The sequence below is a fragment of the Protomyctophum bolini genome, assembly GCF_963924005.1.
Source record: "Protomyctophum bolini genome assembly, chromosome: 13".
Lineage (NCBI taxonomy): Eukaryota > Metazoa > Chordata > Actinopteri > Myctophiformes > Myctophidae > Protomyctophum > Protomyctophum bolini.
In genome coordinates, this window is record NC_137874.1 from 8,800,662 (window position 1) to 8,824,268 (window position 23,607).

The window sequence follows — 23,607 nt, forward strand, 5'->3', positions numbered from 1 at the left end:
TTTTGGTGTTGGCATCATGTTATGCTTTAGCTATTGAAAAATAGCAGATCTACAAGCTCATATCGCGCCACCGAGTGGCGCGATACGAGCTTGTAGGTCTGCTATTTTTGAAAAATTCGAAGAACGACTGACATTTTTAGAATCTGATCTCAGGTCAGAATGGGTTCATCAGACCAGTGTGTGTCCAGTGGAAACCTCGTATGAATCTGATCTCAGGTCAGAATGGGTTAACCTCTGTCCAGACAGAGGCAGACATCACACTCAACATGCAACTTTTATAGACACAGTATATAGCAACACTAGGGCCCGAACTCGCTCACACTCTCATGTATGATTTAAGACGAAGCAAATGCAATGTACCGACTGTGCTAAAGCACTCCGGTCTCCAGATATGAACTATTATTCATCCAGAACTGTTAAGATTGAATATTCTTGCTAACCAAAAGGGGTTACACGCTCTTGTTTTAGTCTACAATGCCTTATGACCAAACGTTTACATTTTCTCTTGCTTTTGGTCTCTCTCTCTCTCTCTCTCTCTCTCTCTCTCTCTCTCTCTCATATGTTGGGCGGCTGGGCGAGTGTCTAATGTATGCTAAGCTGCTGCTGCCATGGTAACCCGAGTGCAGGATTTAGACCCGGTTCAGGGCCGAGAGAGAGAGAGAGAGAGAGAGAGAGAGAGAGAGAGAGAGAGAGAGAGAGAGAGAGAAAGAGATCGTCAAATTCACCCCAAAATGGGCCAAGTCTAGTAGACACCCCTCCTCCCCTTCTCCAAATATCCCACACATGTGCAAAAAAGACCTGAACAGTCACACACACACACACACACACACACACACACACACACACACACACACACACACACACACACACACACACACACACACACACACACACACACACACACACACACACTCTCTAATCTGGTGGTGGGGAAGCCAGTCTGCCCCGAAGCGGAGAAAAGAATGGGGCGTGTAACTTATTTAGAGCAAGTGAGCAGTCATTGGCTGGAGCAGATTAGCTCAAATGTGTCCCCCCCCGCAGCTATACTGTCTTAACCCATTCTGACCTGAGATCAGATTCATACGAGGTTTCCACTGGACACACACTGGTCTGATTAACCCATTCTGACCTGAGATCAGATTCTAAAAATGTCAGTCGTTCTTCGATTTTTCAAAAAATAGCAGATCTACAAGCTCGTAGCGCGCCACTTGGTGGCGCGCTATGAGCTTGTAGATCTGCTATTTTTCAATAGCTAAAGCATAACATGATGCTAACACCAAAATGGGTTCCCGTTCAGAATGGGCTAACGTAAGAAGAGTGGCAACAGAAAACTGACACCTGACAGAGATGACAGCCAATAGTCACTATAGCGGCTATAGTGCACGGAGGAATCCATTGATCAAATGAAAATGGTTATTTTCATCCCTGTTTTTCTTTGGCATTGTGATGTGTGTATAGGGAGGAGATCCCTGAGCTGAGCTCACTGGTACATCAGTGACATCTGCTTGGCAGAGGGTGAGTTTGCATCCGTAGCAAAGCCATGAAGCCAAAAAAATCGTCCAAAAGTAAAATCCCTAATGTGTGTGTTCTTGCGGAGGATGTGTGCGCCTGTGTGTGTGTGTGTGTGTGTGTGTGTGTGTGTGTGCACGCGCATGTGAGAGCACGTATGTGGCTGAGAAGAGGTGGTAAGAAAATGTGTGAACATAGCAATTTTGTCTCCGCTCTCACGTGTGTGTGTGTGTGTGTGTGTGTGTGTGAGAGAGAGAGAGAGCACGTTGACAGCACACACGGGCAAGTGGGCGTGGGTCCAGCTGTTGCTATGACGTAACTGGCTGAAAGCTGAAACACCGATATGTGTGTGTGTGTGTGTGTGCGTGTGCGTGTGCGTGTGCGTGTGTGTGTGCGCGTGTGCGTGCGTGTGTATATACATATATATATTTGGCATTCAGCAGAGCGACGGTTGCTGAGTGAGGAGTGAACGGCACGGCGTCATCAATGGAAATCATGTGAATGAGGGTTTCCATCAGCAGTGGGTGGTCTCTCCATGGCTCTGGGGGCTGTGGGGGTGCTGGTGTGTGTGTGTGTGTGTGCGCGTGTGTGTGTGTGTGGGGATGGGTAGTTGATGATTGTGCAAGCTCACCCTCCCCTCCGCTACACTGCTCAGGCACGTCGTATATGCCACTCCCCCCCGACACCCCCCCCCCCTCCTCCTCCTCCCCCCTCCTGCCTGCGCACACCCCAGTGACATTTCTCCTTGAGGCGAAGAGGAAGAAGCCAAGAACCCCAACAACCCCCCCCCCCCCCCCCCCCCTCGCGCCTCCGCCCCTCCAAAACACACGTGCACCCTCATACAAAGTAGCGCTATAGGCTCAGATACGACGGACACAAACATCCTAACACTTTCCCCTGCAGGAATTCTTAGGACAACAACCGTTGTTGTATAACGTAACTATATAACTTCGACCAAATAATGACACCGGAAAAAAACGACAAAAACATTATGCGGACAGAGTATAGAGGAGCATATATGCCTTCTGCATCCACATGCACCGCACACAAACACACACACGCGTGCGCCGCACACACACACACACACACACAACAAACCTGCCTATATATACTCAAGATATACACACACATGCATTATAAATGATGAACAACCATACTCAGCCGGCACAGTAAATCAAACACTATAAGGTGTGGTCTCTTTTCCAATTCCATTATATTGGCTCCCAGTTTCCCCTCACTTTGCAGCAAAATGCACCGGGGCAGTCTGTTCCACCTCCTCCTCCTCCTTCTCCTCCTCCTCCTCCTCCGACACTACACACACACACACACACACACACACTGCTGGAGCAGCAGCCTTGTGCCGGCCGCCCCCCCGCTCGCTTTGCTTCTTACCTGTCCAAGATGTCATGGCTGGACGCAGCTGCAGCTCCGAGCAGTCCTAGTGGTGCACTCCCCACCGTTGCGGCAGCCCCGCTGCCTGCCTCCATGATACTGACTCACACTGCAACGAGCAAGCCTTTCACGGAGAGGGAGGGAGGGGAGGGAGGGAGGGAGGGAGGGAGGGAGGGAGGGAGGGAGAGTGGGAAGGAGGGAGGGAGAGAGAGAGGGAAGGAGGGAGAGAGGGAGGGAGGGAGAGAGGGAGGGAGGGAAGGAGAGAGAGAGAGATGATATGATTTCACACGTAGTACAGACAGGAAGGGAGTCAAGGGACAGCAACAAAAAAAGTACAAAATAAAAGAGGGTGTGAGGATATGAATGGGAGACAGAGAGGGGGGGGCGGGGAGGGGAGGAATCGGAAAATCATTAATGGTGTTTGTAGTCTGAAACGCATGCTGGTCAAACTGTAAAGAGCAACGATAGCTATAGTTCAATCTTCACAAAAACGGTGTTTTCCGTTTACGGTCACCGATATGTTTTGTGTGTGGTTACATGTGGCGATTAAGCATATATCTCTGATAATATAAACTAACTTTGTGCAGAACTCTTTAACTGGCTATCAGGCTGTATATTTACCCTTTTGGTGCAGTGTGGCTTGTGATGAGAGCAACAAAAAAAAGCTATTATGGGAGACTGACATTACATGGTGAAATTCCGTGTGACTTGACCAAAAAACATGTAAAAGCAGAGAATTCACAGCTTCCATATGTGCCTTATATTAAGGGGGGGGGGGGGGACGGGGGGGGGACCACTAAGTAGTCTGGTCAGTTATGTCACCCAATCAAATCATTCCAAATTTGCAATTCAAAGAATGCATGGCTCTGGTCAACCCTGGTCACTGCGCCAAAGTTGAAGGAATTGAGTAACATTCATATCATGGGGTCTCGGTTGGCGGTGCAGCTTCAGCTATAGTCGGTTGGAGGAGCAGCATCGACCACATAATCACAATGTCCCTACATGGTTCAATTCCCAGCATGGGGATGTCTGTGCTTGCATTCTCACATTCTCTCTCTCACTCCGTCTTTCAATGAAATCAATAAGAGAGGTGTCACAGTAAACAACAACACGCTGAAAGTGAATGTTGTTCATACTATGGATCATATATCCTTTTAGGCACAACTTTAACCCATTTCTGACCTGAGATCAGATTCATACCAGGTTTCCACTGGACACACACTGGTCTGATTAACCCATTCTGACCTGAGATCAGATTCTAAAAATGTCAGTCGTTCTTCGATTTTTCAAAAATAGCAGACCTACAAGCTCGTATCGCGCCACTCGGTGGCGCGATATGAGCTTGTAGATCTGCTATTTTTCAATAGCTAAAGCATAACATGATGCTAACACCAAAATGGGTGCCAGGTCAGAATGGGATAATGAAATCACAATGTAGTGTTGTGTTGTGAACAGTCAACACAACAAGATAGGTATAGAGTTGTCAGGAAGGAACACCTCAAAATATCAATAGAACAAAAATAAACGCAAATATGAAAACCCCATACAGCCTATACAGTATATGCTCTATGACAGTTGCCGGCAATGCACGGTAACTCCCAGGAGGAGAGATATTGAAAGGAGAGGGGTAGGGACAGAGACAGAATGGAATGGCAGCAGAAGGCGTGGGAGGAGAGGAGAAGTCTCACAGCAAAAAGCATCTGCTTCTGAATGGAGAGTGGATGGCTGGCTTCTTGCTATATAGTCATGCATTCTATGCGCGAGTACAGTTCAATCAAAACAGATATATACACGATAATAAAATAGTATGACGATATCTAAAATAACACAATACTATAAAAGTACTGTATGTCGAAGAATAACAACTACTTGCTATATAGCTTAAGAAAACTGCATAATGTCATTCGGTATTAATTAACCAACTAAATTAAGTTTAGGTATCGACGACGTTCTCTCAGAACAAAGTCAAAAATAATCTGTCAAATTTTGACTAACGGATCATTGACTATAGTACAGCACACACAAGTTGACGCAACACAAAAGGATTGATTAAGAAACGCGACATGTATAAGGAATATATATAAAATGAGTCGCGGTAAATGGTGCATTTTATATAGCGCCTTTATCCAAGGTGCTTTACATATAGATTGTGCATTATTCACATTCACCCATTCACACACACACACACACACACACACACACACACACACATTCATACACACCAATGGAGGAAACCATGCAAGGCACCAACCAGCACATCAGGAGCAATTATGGGGTTCAGTGTCTTGCTCAAGGACACCTCGTCGACACCAACTCTGTGGGAGCCCCGGTTAGAACTGGCGACCTTGCGGTTACCATCCGGCCACTCTAGATAGATTTAACATGGTCTAGATTCAACTCTAACTTCCATCTTCTGGTTTCACGGTCCTGGGGTAATTTTCACCAGAAACAGTTCAGGAAGGGGGCGAAATAATTAATTAATACCTGGCATTGTTGTGTTCATTTTATTTATCCAGGGACTACTCACCAAGTCTGACGTAATAGGAGTAAATCAGTTCCACTCAAGGCATGCATTTCGTGCATGTATAGGCCTATATATTAGGGTATGTGTGAACATGTATAATTGTGCATGCGCGTGCATATACGCGTGGTAGAAAGGTGTGTGCGTGAGATAAGAGAGGAAGTGCGATGAGAGCAAGGCAGGCTGAGCTTCACACGAAGACCTGATGCAGCAGAAAACCCATAAAATGGCCCGACCTTGCCAGGGGACAGTGGCTCACCTCCAAAGAGATTAAAAATCTACTATACACAATGAAACTACCGTACTTTATTCTCAGAAGCAGGGTGTCATTAGTTAAATTATCTCGAAAGCTACACCATTGCCCTCGATGGACAGATTAAAGGTGCGTAAGCCACAAAGATGTTGACACTTCAAACTCTATATCACGCAGTGTGTGTGTGTGTGTGTGTGTGTGTGTGTAGACCAGTAGTACCATTCCATCCTTCCAAGAATATAATTAATTGCATTTTTATAGCGCTTTTTCCCAAGTGCTCAAAGTGCGTTAGAATGGTTCATTCATTCATAGGAAGCGGCGAACAGTCGACGACAGCGTGCTCACTTCCCAGTTCCACATTATCACACACACCAATGGTGGCGAGCTCACACCGACCGACCCATTGGAGGCAACGTAGGGTTCAGTGTCTAGCACAAGGACACTTCCTTGCCGGGATTCGAACCGCCGACCCAGGGATCATTGGACGACCTGCTCTACCTCCTGAGCCACAGCCGCCCTAATGGCATCCTTGTACTTCTACAGTCTAAACGGGGACTAGTTGTACCAGGCAAGGTGGGTAAAAAAAAGATGCATTACTGGTAGGATAGAAAAGCAGCAAAAGGATGGACCTTATAGTTGGGAACCCTTGGTGTCACTGTAGACTGACAGAACCAGGAGATTTAAAAAGTAAATAAAATGAAATAAAGACAGGGTCTAATGACGGTGTGGATTCCCTGTGGATCACTAGCATCGTGTTGTTGATCAGGTCATATATACTAGTACACGCACCTCTGCGTGCGTGTACTAGTATTTGGTACAAAACATACAGAATTACATCCTACCTTTGTATTTGTTACCATGGTCTACAAGACATATAGGTACAGTACAGACCTCCAGGTAGTTATGTAACACACTACTCAACTGGTCGTATCGAGCTTGTTGCATAAATGTAACTAAAGCGTTTCCTTGGCAAAAAGTAACTACTAGTCATCTTTTAACTTTCAGTCTACACTGTATTGTGAGGATAAATCTTCCTCCAAGCCACTCTAAAAAAGTGTCATGTACTCAAGAAACCCATGCAAATGCATGCAGGCAACTATGCAAAAATCAATACTAGGGTAGGGTGAAGTTGGTTTGAACAATCTGTTCAGACTGAGATGTACAGTGATACGAGTACAAATCCTAACAGAAGTCAAGTAACTAACTACTCTAGCTAGCCATTACAACTTTTAACCCATTTTGGGGCGGGAACCCCTTTTGGTGCTTTAAGCATTATGTTATTCTTTAGCTGTTGGAAAAACTCTCAGAGTTACAGACACATAAGGGTCCATTTGGTTCCAAACTATCATTTAGCTGGGGACCCCCCTGGAACTCCCTCAGGTACCCCTGGGGGTCCCCGGACCCCACTTTGGGAACCACTGTCGTAGGAGACACATGCTTACCTACAACTTCAATAGTGAATCATCTCAAGTCAAAAACTACTAGGCCTGTTCATTGTAACACATTCGGTTTTTGCTTGACCTGGCCTACTTTATAATTCATTGAGACTGCTGAAATTACTCTCAAACTGTCTGTTTGAATGAGTCTAACCTCATTTCTGTCCGACCCAGACTATTTCGTTGTTTAAATGAATAATTAAATGTGGAGGGAGATTACTGTCCCACGGTAAACATCAGCTAACTAAACTAGAGAAAATCTGTCTCCTCTCATGCCTACAATTCAGAACACTGTACTGTTAAACAAGCATAACTTGTCAATGTTAAATTAAACATGGTAATTGGGTCTCGGAAAGACCTCTGGGAACAAAGACAAAACCAAATTCTCAAAAAGGTATTATAACAGACAATAAATGAACCAGTGTGACTAAAATCTACCTCCAAGGGAAGCATTAGCTAAATAAACTGGTCGAACAAAGCCAAAGCTTCTGTACATAAAATGTGTTTTTTCTACAACGGTAACGTGATCTGATTAATGCAGTCGTAGTTGTAATGCCTAGATGACCGCAGTCCCCCAGCAGGAGTCCACTCTCGTTTCCCTCTACACGAAAATAGCGGATCTACAAGCTCACAACGTGTCACAAGTTCTCACAACGCAATGCCTTGTGAGTTGTGGATCATCTATTTTTGCCAAATGTTTGCCCCAGAATATAATAGATATGTTGGTGGCTGGGTGCGTCTGAGCACGAAAACAGCACGGTTGTTTTTCACCACCTGTGCGCAACCTAACACACACACACACACACATATTAACTGTATATATGGTGATTTCGAGTGTGCCAGTACAGTACAGTGACAGTACAGTACAGTAGAGGGACCCCCACACGGTAACTATGTCATTTCTCATTTCCCGTTTCGGACGCGGGGCGGCTCGCCGGAATCAGGCCTGTTCCTGGAACCACCCCCCCGGCGATCCCCACACAGAGTTGCACCACTCACTTCACACGGGTGTGATTTTTTTTGTTAACATCAGGAAAACTAATCTCATTGCTTGACACGAAATGCAGGCAATACGATAGCCGATTTGTTTGCGGTGCAAAAGCCTTTTGCCGAGTTTTGAAGCATATCTAATAAACGAGATACCTAACCGTACCGTAGATTGATTGGGGAAGATTTCCAAGCCAGTGTATTTCGACAGTGGGGCATGCATGATCGGTCATGATGAAGCGCCCCGAGGATCCAAGAGCAAAGTTCTGAATGACGACATAAACAACAGTCCGGGCCGGGGTGTGTGTGTTGCGGTGGAAGCTGATCCATGTGTCGATAAGACTAATGCTATGTTCAGACACAGCTCAACCCATTAACCCATCATGGGCGGGAACCCCTTTTGGTGTTTTAAACATCATGTTGTCATTTAGCTATTGAAAGATAGCAGATCTACAAGCTCGTAGTGCGCCACTCGAGGTCTGCTATTTTTGAAAGATGATAAAAATATTTATTTCAGAAAACTGGAGGATTTAGAATACTTTTTTAAAAATGTTGAGGTCAGGCCTAAATGGGTCAACCCATTTTGAACTGAGATCAGATTCTAAAAATGTCTTCTACATCCTGACAGTTTTCTGAAAAACTCTGAAATCTAGGCAAACATAGGTTTTAACAAAACTAAGACAGATCTAAGCAAAAGACAATTTTTACATACATCTAATTTGAAGAGTAACAAAAGTTCCAAAATTAACAAGTTTCAAAACAAAAATGAATATAATTTTCAAAAATTATTATAGTGGGAAAAAAAGCATAACATAAAGCATTTAACATAACAATGCTATAACACCAAAAGGGATTCCCGGGCCAAAATGGGTTAATGCTAACTGGCCCGGGGACCGTCAATGACATCAAGGGCTGGGTCAAATCCCCAGAGAGATTGATCTCATCCGACGGATGGATGGCCACAGTTTCGGCTGTCAGTTAGTCTACCGACTGGCTATAAAATAGAGCAGTGGTTCCCAAACTTTGTCATGTCAAGGACCCCCAAATTGACACTAATTAGCCCCCCGTTTGAAAATATATGCTTAAGAGAAGCTTTTTGCGGCTCTAGCAGGCCGTTTAATTTCAAGGACCCCCCAGTTTGACATGCTTTAGTCTATACGGACGCCCATTTAATGGTATTTCTATCTCTGGGACCCCCAGTTTATATTGTAAAATCAATGTTAATGTAACTCTGAGAGTGTACAAATGGAACCAAATGGTTCCCGGTCCATTTGTATCACTCTCAGAGTTGCAGACCCATGAGGGTCCATTTGGTTCCAAACTATCATTTAGCTGGGGGACCCCCTGGAACTCCCTGAAGGACCCCCAAAGTGGGGGTTCCCCGGACCCCCACTTTGGGAACCACTGTAATGGACCATGGGTTACCCCGTGACACAGACCGTGTCTAGTTTATATAAGAGGTGTCTCGAGATGAAGGAAAATACACCTTTATTGGACATTACTAAAAAGTGATCATTACAAAACGAAAACAGTCAACATTACTATACAGAAGAATCATAATCAAGACGTATTGCTGTCTCACAGTTGGCGGCTTGGCGCCCTGCCTGAGAGCATTTTGACCTTGCTTAGGTATAACGATTAGGCAATCAGCGCCACAATCTGTGAAGCCGCTAGGTCGGGTTGGCCAATCAGGGCAGCCTACACTCCAGTGACTGTTGGCCAATCAGGGCAGCTGGGGCCTCTACACTCCAGTGACTGTTGGCCAATCAGGGCAGCTGGGGCCTACACTCCAGTGACTGTTGGCCAATCAGGGCAGCTGGGGCCTACACTCCAGTGACTGTTGGCCAATCAGGGCAGCTGGGGCCTACACTCCAGTGACTGTTGGCCAATCAGGGAAGCTGGGGCCTACACTCCAGTGACTGTTGGCCAATCAGGGCAGCTGGGGCCTACACTCCAGTAATAAACAGTAAACACACAGTTATTTGGTGCATCCTCTGCAGCCCAGCGGACATTTGTGGTTTCTTGTTTCTTGGAAACCATAGATCTGACCAAATAGCCACTCATCAATGCACACCCTCAGGTCATCTGGGACACACACGTCACACGCCAAGTTTGATTTCTAACGGCGACAAAGACACACACACACACACACACAGTGTAAATGTAATGATGCATTACAGATGTGCCGTTCTTGGCTAGCATGTGTCCAATTTGTTAATTTAAATGACGAAATTTAGCTTAAAATATAATTGTTTTGTATTAGAGTCCAAGACAATGGAGCAGCATATTGTAGGTAAAAGCATGTGTCCAACATTCTGTTTTCACAGTGGGAACGTGATAGATAGATAGATAGATAGATAGATAGATAGATAGATAGATAGATAGATAGATAGATAGATAGATAGATAGCATCAGTATTAGAATTACTAAAATAGTCCTGAAAGAAATGACAAGGACTGGTTATATCAGAGTGGTGATTGAGGCTCAAACCATTAGAAATAACTTTGAGGGACATAGACAATATGATATTAAATATTAAAATCAGTTTTAAAATGCATGTTATTTGCGCTTTAAGCTGCGTTCAGAGCTGAATATATATATATATTCGCCTTGGTTCGTCCCGTTTTTGTGCTGCGCAACTACCGTCTTCATCTTTGCATTGACTTTGTATGTAATCGACTTTGTATGGTCAGAGATCCACGACCGACCTGATAATTCATGCAATACAAAATGCTGTGCGAGGGTTTGTAAATCGTATAAAGCAGCATGATATAGTGTGCATGATATAGTGTGCCTATAATATTAAGATTGTATTTCTGGGGCATTCATGAAAAATACCACAGAGCTAATATCAGCAATATGTAGGCTACACATCCAAGATGGCGCCGGTATCAGCCCGTTTTTGCCTTATAAACAAGCTCTGCTAGCTATACTCAATATGAACTATGAAGTTTAAAAGCACAATTGTTCATAATAAACCTATAGCTGTATAGATGAGTCCACCTCTATCACAGGTTACTTTGTTTTGTAATGATTTGAGGCAAAGTGGAATATTGAATTTTGGTATTAGAAAATAAATAAACATTAGATTTAAAAAAAAACACAGATAACATCTCATCATACACCCTCATATACAAAAAAATGCAAATCCCCCCCCCCCCCCCCATTAGCAGGCAACAGTGCAGCAATATCACTCTCTCTCAGTTTCTGGCACAACAGCGCCACTTTTGGTACTCATTGGTACTGGTGCTCATAGTCACACACAAACATGAACACACGGTTGAACAAACGGTTGACACGGACATTGCCGTTCCTTGGAGTGGTCGCACCACTCAAAAATGTTCCTCATTAGTCAGATTAAACCTAGTGAGTGATTGTCCAATGGAAGACGTCCGAGTCCTGCCTGTCTGACTACTGCACTGCACAGTACACCATAAACAGGCACAAGGTCAACGTCTCACATTGTGACCCTCATTTCCGCACGCCCACAACCTTCTCAACTGTCCCGTCGATGTGTAGTCCTCTTTCAGTCAGCAATTTAGCCGTCCAAAAGAAACCCAAGACAAAAATCAATGTGTGAAACAGCCTTTACAATGATTTCAGAGGTTTTTTTTTCCCCTCCTCTGTCTGCTTGTTCTTGTCACCTGACCCCACACCCCCAACCCTTTCATCAGTCTCTGGAGAAGCAATATCAGAAATGTGACCTTGCTGCTAACCCAATTCACCTTCATTATAGCTCCATTCAAAGAAAGCCTTGCTGCGAAGGCAGGGATGAAAGATAGAGTATACCGAGCGTGTAGTAAAACAGTTTTGAGGTGTGAAACATTTGTCTGATATGGGATAACCCTGTATAGCGTATTGCCTGCATAGGGCTGTCACGATCATGACATTTTACTTGACAATTAATTGTCGTACAATTGTGACAACAAATGGGCAACATTCAAGTTCAGAAGATGTAACCCAGTTAAAAGCAATGAGAGTTTAACTAAAGTTTTCCACCTGTGCAAGTCATTTCTGATACAGAGTACAGACATTAATCACAATATATCCTTGTTGATAGAACACCATTTAGGTCAATGATATAACATGATGTAGTGATTTAACAATGTAGAAATAGCAGCCAGTCATTGATTGTCTGCGAGTCAATTGACGCACGACTATCGTGACGACTATCGTGACCCCAACCACGCCGCTCCGCAACAGTTTTGTGACAAGAAAATGTGCCTCAAGTCTTTGAATGTATATTGTTACAGAGTGAACATTTTAACTCAAATCTTTGCTTCTGGGGGGGGGGGGGGGGGGGGGGGTCCCTGGAACAACATATTTTCAGATGGGAGTCCATGGCCAATTACATTCTTGGGGTCCTTGACATGAAAATGTTTGAGCACCACTGACACAGAAACATGGGGTTTTTCAGAAAACTGTCAGGATTTAGAAGAAGATTTGTAGAATCTGGTGTCAGGTCGAAATGGGCTAATTCACTAGTTTATCCTCAGTAATAGCACAACATGGCAATAATATAATTTGCTCAAGATGGTGAGATAATACAAATGAAATGATGGCACCGGAATGCTTCCTTGGTGTCCTGATAGAGAATTCCTGTGGGGCAGAACAATGTCCCTCTTGTAACAAAAGGGCACTGCTTAGACATTTGACATAAAGCATTTGGTACAATAGTGTATTATATTTGAAACAGGGACGTTTAAATAGGAATATTTACCTAACTCGAACAGCAAGATACATGGATAGGGAGACAACGTTTGTGGTGGCCAACTCCCTTATCCTGTGCCACTTTAATTTGATTAAGTCTTTTAAAACAAAGCTACAGTCAGGTCAAAATAGACTGATCAGGGTTATACTAGGGATGGAACCCAGAACCCATATCGGAAGGAACCAGTTCAGAGAGCTGAACTGGCTCCCAGTAGAATCAAAGGCTACAATGGCCAGACTAAACAAACATGGTCCATAAAATTAAATACGGAGAGGTCCGGGCAGTTTTAAGAACATGTTTCAGGCAGGTAAACGAGGTACACAACCATTTCACCAGAGCCAGTATTGCAGATGTGGTGCTCCCTGCTTTTAAAAGTAAAGTGGGCAAAGGCTCATTCATTTATATAGGAGCCACACAGTGGAATAGCCTGGAATCCAGTGTTAGACTGACCTCTAATTTGAGGACATTTAAAGAGAAGACAAAAAAATGGCTACTGAAAAAGGTTCCCCTGTAAAGGGTCATCTTAGAGGGATGGATAGGGACGTACTTGTTGTGTTGTGTATGTAATGTATATGTACTGTTATGTATTTGTGTATGTATTTTAAAGTATTCTTCCGTTCAGTGTGAGAGAACCCCAGTGGAAATAAGTCTTTGGACTTTACTGTGTAATCCTTGAATCGCTGATTATAATGTTGCATTATGATTGCTTTTCTAAATAAATCAAATCAAATCAAATCAAATCAAATCAAATCAAAAACTACATATTCTGGAGTCGACCATATAAATGGCCCAGTGGATGTACTAATCCTCTTCCTCCCAAGTCCCAAACAGCTGAATTAAATGGTAGAATGAATGAAGAAACATTTCTAACTTGACAAGTGTAATGGTTTGAGGTCTATTATCGACGAGATTTCTCGTCGTGTTCTTCCAAGTGTTTTCAATGGTTTAGTGTAGAGGGCGCTCTACCGCAGCCTGTGACAGATTTGACATTTTCCAGCTGGTTTCGGATAATGCTAAAAGATTTGCTTTCTGGCGTTTTTTGGCGAAAACGAGCCACATTCAACTGCCCATAACTATGGAATGGATTATCGCGGCGGCACAGGTCGGAAATATGAGGATTTTCCCCACATATAACCGATATGAAAAACACCTCTGTTCTACTAAAGGCCAGCTTGGACTCCTCATGCATAGAAGGAAGCATGAGGTCAGTCCGCTGGGTGAAAAAATGGGTTCCAAAATCATGGGATAAAAATTTAAAGAATGTAATAAAAAAACCTATTATACATAGATAAAGTATTCAATAATGACTCCCCCAGCTGCCAAGATGCAAAGTCTTACTTCATATGCTGTGTGTGGAGCTGGCCATGCCTGGAGGAGTGGAGGGTTTTGGAGATATATTGGAACAACTTCAGAAATTGTAGAGTCTGAGAGTCTGAATCTGGGAGACAAACCAAGGACTCACAGTGAACCGTCATAAGAGATACTTTGTTTTGCTGGCTGGCACAGAAGGGGAAACATTTATTCTTCAAAACTGGAAAGTGGAAATCTAAAAACTGCACCTCTCAGAGACATTGGTAAAAAATAAATTGTCTTCTTAATGTACCCCTGAAAAGATATCATACAATGTGAGGAGGAAACCAGCAACATGAGAAAATATGGGGTTATTTTAGGGCTGTCAAAATAGCCGAGTTAACCGAGTTAATTCATTTGAGAAATTAATTGGATTAACAATGTGAATGCAATTAATGCATGCTAGGATGAACTGACCCATGCATCCCATAATCCCATCCACTCTGCACTATCTAGCCAAATCTGGATGGGGAAAAGGTCGGTTATTGCCATATAAAGGATGCACAATTTACATACAACAGGGTGAGAGACAGAATAAAACATACATCGTTGCGTACCGGTACGTAAGTTATGTTGGAATTGGAGGCATGCTCCAAACATTCAGAAAGATACTGAGAGATAGGGGGACATATTGTGAGGAGGAATCTACAAAGTGTTTCATCTAACAACAAACAATTGTCACACGTGACATGATGCAACTGAAATCACTGCAATATTCGTCAAGCTTGGCAGTGACGTTCTGCACATTCCGGAGCTGTGCCACGGCTTGTACAAACACACAAATGCAGGGCATCAAGTGAAACACGTTGTTCACTCATGACATACGACCATTAGAATTAAATCTTGAATTTATAATTGATGTGACAATTCCTCAGTCATGTTGCAGGTCCTTTGGTGGTGTGATCCATGGTCAGGCAATGCCCTCTTGATTGTGTATTGTATTACTACACGTATGATACAGTTTGATGATGCTGCGTGTTTGGCCGTGTAAATACTGTAAACTAATTTAAACTTTTAATTTGATTTATTTTTATTTGTTTGTCTATCCTTGTTTTATATTATGTTTCTGTGTTCATACACATGTTGTTGTTGCTTGTGTTTGTATTTTATGTTTTCTGTGTTTGTAAAAAATCTAAAATAAAGTACTGATCATAAGAAAATTATAATAATTGATGTGACAAATGTCCATATATTATGACCAGCATCCAGCTGAATAGCTTTATCTCTTGCATATAACTGTAGGTTTTCCAAAGATGGAATTCCTGTCTCCTGTTCCAGTTCATTTTCCAATACCTTAATTTGATCGGCTCAGCAGCCGGTTTGAACTGGAAACACATTTATGACACCTTTCTTCAAATGTGTTACCAGTTCAATAATGTAGTAGCCTATGTGTTAGATTTAACTAAGTGTGCCCAACTGCCCATACTAGACTAGCCTTTGCAGTTTTCTGATATAGCCTGAGCTCCCGAAACAAATTCCCTCAGAAACCACACTGGTAGTTGAGTAGGTCCATACAGTATGTATCCAGTGCTTGGTATTGGTTACATGTCTGTGTTAACTTATAGCAACTGGCGACACTACTACTCGATATGGCATGCATGAAGTGGAAACGATAACATTGCAGTGCCCAACAAGGATACCAATATTATTTGGGACAGTTCAGAACAAAAAACATGGCATGCGGCCGTATGGAACGCCTGGTGATGTGACGATATCTGGGTCAATGCGTTTGTGTGCCGGTTCAGGTGGCCGGAAAGTGTGCCGTTCACACCTGTGCTTTGTAGCCGTGATACACGGGAACCCCTTTTGGTGTTAGCATTATGCTATGCTTTAGCTATTGAAAAATAGCAGATCTACAAGCTCATAGCGCACTATGAGCTTGTAGGTCTGCTATTTCTGGAAAAATCGAAGAACGACTGACATAGAAACATAGCTTTTTCAGAAAACTGTCAGGATGTACAAGAGATTTTTAGAATCTGATCTCAGGTCAGAATGGGTTAAACCAGTGGTTCCCAAAGTGGCGTCCGGGGACCCCCAGGGGGTCCTTGAGGGAGCTCCAGGGGGAGGACCCCAGCTAAACGATAGTTAGGAACCAACGTTTTTTCGCGTGTCAAACTGGGGGTCAATGAAATTAAACGGGTTGAGAATCACTCAACTCAAATCTTCTCTTATATGGGGGACCCTGGCGTACATTTTAGAATGGGGGTGCGTGGGCTAATTAATTAATTAGTGTCAATTTGGGGGGTCCTTGACATGAAAAAGTTTGGGAACAACTGTCTTGGACTACTGGACAAACACAGCGGAGCTTTCCTAGAACAGTGGTGACGGTCCCTCTCCCTGTACTTTCTCTACCTCTCTCTATATCCTTGCTCTACTTCAACTATGTCTCTCTCTCTCTCTCTCTCTGTCTCTCTTATTCACGGAACACAACACCGAATTTGGGGTTCAGTGTCTTGCCCAAGGACACATTGACATGTAGACAGGAGGAGCCGGGATTCGAACCGCCGACCCATGGATCATTGGACGACCTGCTCCACCTCCTGAGCCACAGTCGCCCGCGTGGCGTTAAGACGTTAGACATAGACAGGCGTTATAGACATGAGCATGACACAGGCGAGCGAGCTTCTAGTACCAGTACATTTGAGGTTACCGTTACTGTACAATGCAAAGAATATGTAATAATATTAATAATAATAATGTTACAGACGGTGTCGTCTCTCAGTTCACCGATAATATTCAATTAAACTTAGTCGGACGGTGCACTGAGAACACTTTGTTGAGTTACAAAGACGCTAGGGCAATTCTTCTGACTATACTGTGCAAAGAGGAAGCAGCATCAATCAACCTAATCACCATCTACAGCACCACTTTGACAGCTATGGGGGAAAACATGGGAACTGGGCATCCAATGAACCCTAACTGTCACCGGAGATACAATCTCGGTGAATGAGTGTGACCCACAATAGGCCTCGCTCGCTTTCAGGCGATGCTTTGTTACTTGGGGCCCGTGCTCTAGGCCAGGGGTCTGCAACCTTTTGGAAACAAAATGCCATGTTTGTATTTTCTAAATGGCAGCGGGCCACTGTCTGTGCCGTGTCAATTGTCAACGTTAATTTGAATAACACCCGCATAGAAAATTCCAACCTATTTTGACTGTACACAAATAGAACCTTTTCCCTTCCCTTTAAAAATGTTGTCTCACGTTGTTACATATAATGCTCATTAGAGTCGACTCTCTCCCCGTGCAGTCGGAGTTCAGAGTTTTAATGAATGTAGAATTATGCGCAGGATGTAATTTACATACAAATGTGAGGGACTTTATTTATTTGACTACGTTTTTTTTTTAAATAGTTTACCAAAAAGCCTGTCTCTCACACTTACTGTATGCCAGTGTGCTATAGTGATGACCATCCTTGGTGCCAAAGGTTGCCAACGCCTGCTCTAGGCTTTGGAAAACATAACACAACAGAGATGGTAAAGCTGTCAAAATCTGTATAATCTTTACAATCATTACTTAATCAATTGTCTTTGTCAAATTTGTCAACTTTGGTGGCCTGGGCCGTGGCTCAATGGTCCAGGCACCTTGGCTGGTAATCCAGTCTGGCAGTGTGCCGCGGGTTCGACTCCCGATCCCGACGGCCTTTACTGCATGTCACCCCCCCATCTCTCACCCCATCTCTCCCCCCCATCTCCTGTCAGCCTACTGTCTGTCCCTCCAAGAATATATATAAAAATCACCCGTGTGAACTGAGTGGTGCAACTCCCGCCCCCGCCCCCCCCCCCCCCCCCCCCCAAACTCTCTCTCTCCCTAGCAGGCAACAGTGCAGCACTCTCTCTCTCTCTGTTTCTGGCACAGGAGCGCCCCTACTGGTACTCATAGTCATACTGGTGCTCATTAACGTCACATAGGTGAACAACACATAGGCGGACACATAGGTGAACACGGACATTGCTGTTCCTTGGAGTGGTTGCACCACTCAAAAATGACACCCGTGTTAACTGAGTGGTGCAACAACCCCTCTCCCCCTGCCCCCCCCCCCCGCTCCCTGCCTCCCTCCCTCACTAGCAGGCAACAGTGCAGCACTACTCTCTCTCTGTTTCTGGCACAACAGCGCCACTTTTGCCCCTACTGTCTGCTACTCATAGTCACATAGGTTAACACAGACATTGCTGTTCCTTGGAGTGGTTGCACGTTTGCACCACTCAATAAAGGTGAAAGCCACAAAAACACACACACACACACACACACACATACACAGGGATTTTACTGCGTTCAGTATTTGGAGTGAGTTTCCTTTTGGCTGGTTTTACTACGGATGCACACTCACCCTCTGCCAAGCAGATGTCACTGATGTACCAGTTCCAGTGAGCTCAGCTCAGGGATCTCCTCCCTACACACAATTATGCCAAAGAAAGAAATATATTTTTTTAATATTTGATTAATTTCCTCTGTGTACTAGCTGCCTGTATAATTTGGTAAGTGTCATTTATGTTGTCACTCTTATGACATAATCTTAGTATCCATAGATGTTGGAATGCTGTCCCTGCATGTTTTTCCCGATGAAGACTGTGTGACGTCTGGATAATACAGTGCGACATTCAGCTCACGTATAATGAGGTACAGCCTATATGTGTCGCCCTCACACTGCAGTGCTTACGTGTAGTTTCGCACAACTTGTTGTCCCAAACAGACCCTGAACGAGAATTCCTATTTAGTCTCTTCTACCTCATTATCCTCCGTGCTGCCATTGTGGGAATACCGCGGCAGCTCCCTAGCCTATAACCACCCCCTTGCTCAATGCCAGAATTGTTTACGGGGGAATGGAATCTCACCATCCGGAATGCCATGGCATCTTTTAGAGGGCCTGTGTGTGTGTGACGGTGACAGTGCAAGGGGAACTGGCGGAGGGGGAGAGGTGCTTTTTCGATGCATGGATTGGACATGTATGTATGTGGCGAGTCGGCAGCTCTGTTGTGTTTGCGTGGGATCAGGGCAGAGGACAGTGGAGAATGCCATTCAGCCATTTGTATAATTAATGAACATGCGGAAGGGAATGGCAAATGAGCGCCCCCAGAGAATGCTTTAGTACAGAGCACAGGGTCAGGGGGTCATATGTGCCTTTGAGCACTGGCCACTGAGAGACAACCTGTCTAGGTCGTGTAATATTGATTATATAATCACAATTATGTATTTTGTAACCCACTTCTTTACCCCTGTAAACCTGTGTGTGTATAGCACATGTCATACAGAGTAAACTCAATGGGCTTCACATATATGTGTGTTGCAGATTTGACAGGAGCTAAAACCTTTTAACCCATTTAGACCTGAGGACGATTCTACAAATGCCTTCTAAATCCTGACAGTTTTCTATATCAGTGGTTTTCAAACTATTTCATGTCAAGGTCCCCCAGAATTATATGTAATTGGCCCCGGAAGTTCCAACTTCCAGGGACCCCCCCGGCCCCAGAAGCAATGATTTGAGATAAAAGCGTTCACTGGGAAAGAATATAATATTCAAAGATTTGCACACATTTTCAAAAATAGTAACATATGAGCTAAAATATGAGCTATAAGCTAAAACATGAGCTAATTCAAGTTTTTTAGAATAGCTCTCTAAACTTATCTCCCTCACCAAGTAAAGCAGCGCAGGCAAAAATTAATGTTGGCACATTAGCCGTGGACACAGAGAGACGACAAGGGAATAATGTGCCTGCCCACTATTGGCAGGAAGCCAGGAACTATAGTGACACATTCAGCAAAATCATCCATCCATCCATCCATCCATCCACCCACACATACATCCATTTATTATTTGATTTGAAATGTTTATTTTGAAAAAAATCTAATTTTAAAAACAAACGAAAGGGAAACTCCGCACACTCAGATCTGCGCACAAAGTATTTATTTTGCAAGCTTTCGGTCTATACTGACCTTCAGGCATACTCAAAAAGTGACACATAGGACAGAATGTATGTTCATCACTTGATTGGATGAATGATCACATCTGTGACTCCAGCACCTCACTTAAGTTTTTTCAGCAGATGAGCAGGTGGTTCTTTTTTTTTTACAAAAACAAATGAAAGAAAAATAATTCACAATAACAGTCCATCCATCCATCCATTTCAAAGACAAGACAGTGTAATGGAACTCGAGTGATTTTCTATATGGTAACTATCAACCACATTGCACAGGGAAGGAACGGGGTGGAACGGGAACTGTAATGAAAAATGATCAATGGGCAACACATGCAGCCACCCGAGGCAAAGCTAAACAACACAACACTCAGCTGACTGAACAAGTATCAGCCCAGGCTCCGCATCGTAACTATTTAACCATGAGTCAAGGCTTTTATGATGCGCATAAATATTAGGCTAGCAAGCCGGTGGCACATACTCAGACTGAAATCTGCATAAATTCAGGCCAGTGTTCGTCACAAGGACATTACGTACACAGAGATGCTGTTGGTAATGAAAAGCACAGATGGGGCTGAAAGTTTTGCTGTTTGACAGTGGGTCACCTGAGGCAAGCGACCTCCAGGAGGTGGACCACATGGTAGCTTCAAAGTCAAGCCATGGTTTAGTGCTTCTTTTTTGTTGTTGCACCCAGTGTGATGCTGAATGTCAAACAAAAATCACACGCGTGTGAAGTGAGGGGCACCCTTATCATGATGCATCATCATACATGACATCGGGCTTTTTACAGTTTTCTGAAAAACCTATGTTTCTATGTCAGTCGTTCTCAAACATTTTCATGTCAAGGACCCCTAGAATTGTATGTATTTGGCCTCCAAAGTCACCATGTACACAGTTTTTAAACGTACAAATATTATTATATATATATTTAATAATTATTAATCATATTTAATAATAGTATATATTATTATTATAATTAGTTAAACAACTAGTCGACTATTAAACTAGGCAACTAGTCAACTAGTAGAAATCACTAGAAGTGAAAGCCCTAACATGACATTCCGTGCTCAGCAAATCAGTTGAGCACATTCTGTGCTAAACGGACAGACACACAGCTGTGCATAGGAGGGGCTAGCGCTCATCAAAAAACAAGACTGTTTTCTGAAGGATTCCTTAAAACAAAGTAAAAGTAGCTAGCTAGCCATAACATGTAATATAGAGTAATTACTTGCGCAAGCGAAGTGCGCAAGTATTGTGGTCGACTGGACTGGCTGTAGATGGTGACATAATTAAGATATGTTTTAATGTTGGGTGGGTAAAAGGTAACATATGTATGTATGTATGTCAGTAAGAATGGTGGTCCCTTATTGGCTGTTGATGGTAATGCTTCAAGGTTGGTATAAGGTCAATAACGGGTCTAAAGGATTTAGAACAGCAGTTGTAATTTGTTAGTTAGTAGCAGTACTTGCGCGCTCTGCATGCACAAGTAGGCCATGTATGGCCTACTTGTGCAAGTTGACACCTCGACAGAGTGCATTTCTAGTTTATGATTACAGGAGTACTGAGCTTCATTTCCAACCATGTCTTCATAATTGGTCCACTCCACACTAATGATCATCATGGCACAATTTCTGTCAAGTGTCAACTCACTCTGCATCTCATTGGGTGGACTAGTAGCCCACATCTTCGATGGGGATTCCAAGCTAATACAAACCACAGCTTTTCTCTTCCTGGAAAGTTAGCAATCTCGTTCAAAATGACAAAACATGTCTACCGATGATGTCACTGGTAGGCAGGATGATACGATATAGTGATATGATTATGATATAGTACTTTATTGTCAGTTCACACTGAAATTTGTCTTGCGACCCAGCAGCCAAGTATGCAGAACACATATACACACTTTTGACATAACACAAAGAACAAGACAATTTATCGGAACTGTCCAGGCTCTGAAACAGAATGAGACTACAGAAATGGTACCATCTTATAATGAGCATTAGTAAGTCCCAATTATATGGACACGGCTCCTAAATGAACGTCCTCGACTCCTTTACAACTTTGTAGCTAAGCTGTGAGCCATGTCTGCCTCAGCCTGTGCTGTGCTACCATTGTCACAGGCTGCTGAGCCCAAACCCATGCCTTGCTGGTACACCGTAACCATGACAACACACACAGCCCATGAGCATAACAGTGACAACGGAACCCATAGGCCGAACTGCCAGTCTCCGGTGTTTATGGCAAAACACAAATAAACATCTTTAATTGAGGGGGGGGGGGGGGGGGGGGCGGGGAAAACGGTGTGCATGATATGCCAATAGCTAATGGCCACGTGCCAAGTTCTGGGCAATTAGAACCATGCAAGACAGACAGACTGACTGACTTTTGTTAAGTATATGTACTAGTCCATAATATCCCTATCCCTTCGGGGATATGACACAACCAATCCTTACGTCTCCCTCCTCTCCCTCTCTCTCATTTGCATCTGCCACTTATACTGTATTTAGTATTTACTCTCTCTCTATATATATATATATATATATATATAACAGTGGCCCTGTGGCACACCCGTTATGGGATGCTCAGCAAATCACAGCGTATAATGGCACACCTTCCAGCCGATCACAACGGCCAATCACAGCACCAGTTTCAGCACCATACATTTGCAAACAGATTTGCTGTCTGCAATACTCGGACTGAAGTCACTGAACTAAGTAGAATAGCTGAACAAGCCTGGACACAGCATGCATGCATGCAATTTCATGTTGAACCCAGTTGTAATCTTCTAAAAGCAAAACAAACACACAAACATTCGCAAAATACCCTTTTTCTCCCCATTAGTGTGTCTAATGTGATACACAACATCACGCAAATACTTTGGATGGCAGCCAGGCCAGCAACTAAGACTGCTCAATTCACTACACCTCAAGCATCGATACAGCTTTTTCATTGCCCATGGACTGTATAAAAAGCTAACTTGGACTAGTTGTCTGTGATGATGAAAAAAAAAAAAAGAAACACCATCTTCTTTTAGGCCATATATGGGCCTACTCTGCTGTTACCAGGTATGATCGGATTGTGTTGCTCCTGGCCAATCTGGCACCGGTCTGAGAGTGAGGAGGTACAGTACAGATAAAAATCATGCTGTATTATGCCAACCCACAGCTGACACGTGCCTAGTATGTGCTACACATTCTCAGAAACAGTGACAGAGCTGCAATAGGCTATGTCAGTGGTTCCCGCACTTTTTCATGTCAAGGACTCCCAAATTTACACTTCTTAGCCCGCGGACCCCATTTGAAAGGATATGCCAGCCGCCAGGGACCCCCATAAGAGAAGATTTGAGCAGCGATAGTAAAATCAATGTTAATTTACTCATTTGAACAGTACACTCACACAATGGTTCCATTTGTAGTTGTTCACTCTCAGAGTTACAGACCCATAAGGGTCATTTGGTTCCAAACTCTCATTTAGCCGGGGACCCCCTTGAACTCCCTCAAGGACCCCTGGGGGTCCCCGGACGCCACTTTGGGAA

At 43.7% G+C, this 23,607-nt stretch overlaps 1 long non-coding RNA gene across 1 annotated transcript in view; it reads left to right on the forward strand.

The window, feature by feature from the left end:
- The first annotated feature begins 1,224 nt into the window (after positions 1-1,224).
- LOC308327387 overlaps positions 1,225-23,607 on the forward strand; it is a 287,480-nt gene continuing 265,097 nt past the window's right edge. Inside the window, exon 1 of the long non-coding RNA XR_013965189.1 lies at positions 1,225-1,308. This is a non-coding gene — a long non-coding RNA (uncharacterized lncRNA). The remainder of the gene's footprint in view (positions 1,309-23,607) is intronic.